Source organism: Oryza sativa, chromosome 9 (assembly GCF_034140825.1).
Source record: "Oryza sativa Japonica Group chromosome 9, ASM3414082v1".
Classification (NCBI taxonomy): Eukaryota; Viridiplantae; Streptophyta; class Magnoliopsida; order Poales; family Poaceae; genus Oryza; species Oryza sativa.
Window position 1 is genome coordinate 14,430,308 of NC_089043.1, and position 1,525 is coordinate 14,431,832.

Below are 1,525 nucleotides of genomic sequence, written 5' to 3' on the forward strand. Positions count from 1 at the left end.
TTGGGCCGCAGATCAACCTGGGAGAAGTGGATTTCGATCTGAAGTCCAGCCTCATCACGATGGCGCAGGCTAGCCTGTTCTGCGACAAACCTAATGAGGATGCCAATGCTCACTTACAACAGTTCCTGGAGATTTGCAGCACATACACCATGAAGGGTGTCAGTCCAAACGCCGTCAGGCTGTGGCTGTTTCCGTTTTCCCTTCTTGGGAAAGCGAAGCTGTGGTTCTATGCCAACCGTGCAATGATCTACACCTGGGATAAATGTTCTACGGCATTCCTATCGAAGTTATTCCCGATGGGCAAAACCAGCGCCCTTCGTGGGAGAATATCGTGTTTCCAGCAGACGGGGGATGAGTCCATTCCTGAGGCGTGGGAACGACTTCAGAAGTATGTGGCCGCCTGTCCTCATCATGGGATGGACGACTGGCTTATCTTGTAAAACATCTATAATGGACTCACTCCCATGTCCCGTGACTACCTGGACGCGACATCTTGGGGCATCCGTTCCTTAGCACCGTAGGAGCCAACATTGACGTGGGAACGGGGAGTATCCGTTTCCATATTAACGGGAAGGAAGAAAAGTTTGAGTGTCAGAATCAAGTATGGGCCAAACCTGCAAAACATCCAAGAGGTCGAAGTGGAGCCACCCGAGACGGACAGCCTGGTGAAGTTCATGCAGAATTTGCTGGAAAATGAAACAGCGTTTCCCAGGAACCGTTATTAGAAGACGCCGGTAAAACCCAGTACACCGGCCAAAAAGCAAGAGCAGCCAGCTCAAAAGAAGCCGTCTTCTGCACCAAAACCAAAGAAGGTGTGGAAGGAAAAGCCAAAGACACCCGCTCCATCCCCTCCGGAGACGGGTGGAAAATCCGTGAACTAAACTGAAAGGAGGTACGGTCTTGCACGTCGGACCCAAAATGACGCGACCTTCGCCAACAGGTAAATTGGTATGAATTCGCATATTTATTTTCAACAATTTGAATTTTTGCATCAACACATGTTTGAATTTCAAAACTTGCATTTAGGATTTTGAATTTTGAAGAAATTCTTTCAAATGAATTTTTCAGAGCAAACCAAAATAAAATTTTCAACAAAAATTCACTATGCCACGACCCCACTAACCGTTGGATTCCAATGGCCAAAAGTGGGGCCGGTTGGGCCCACCAGAGGTTCGGCCGAACCAGCCAGGCAACGGCTACCTACCAATTTTGACAGGGTAACGGCTAAGGGGCCCACATGTCATTTTTGACCGTTGTGGCTGCCCTATATAAGCCGGCCAGCTGTGAGAGGGGAATGCACCCCATTCCAATTCATTTTCATTCCCTCTTCAAACTTTGCTCGTAAATTCATTCAAGCTTTGATAGTTTCCCTCAAATTCAAATACTTAGTCGCATACATAAAAGTTGCTTTGGTGAAAACTAACCGGCGGGTGAAATTCTTGCTATACTAACCCCCGCCGAGTTAGTCTGTTCTTGCTTCATTATGCAGAATGAAGCGATTGCCTCGTCTGTGCAAGGGATCCAG

General features: G+C 47.8%; 1 non-coding gene across 1 annotated transcript; it reads right to left on the bottom strand.

Annotated features, from left to right (window-relative positions):
* Window positions 1-311: 311 nt before the first annotated feature.
* Window positions 312-418, bottom strand: LOC112936492 (small nucleolar RNA R71). The gene has a single exon (XR_003238797.1). It is a non-coding gene; the product is annotated as a small nucleolar RNA R71 (small nucleolar RNA).
* Between the last annotated feature and the right edge of the window lie 1,107 nt (window positions 419-1,525).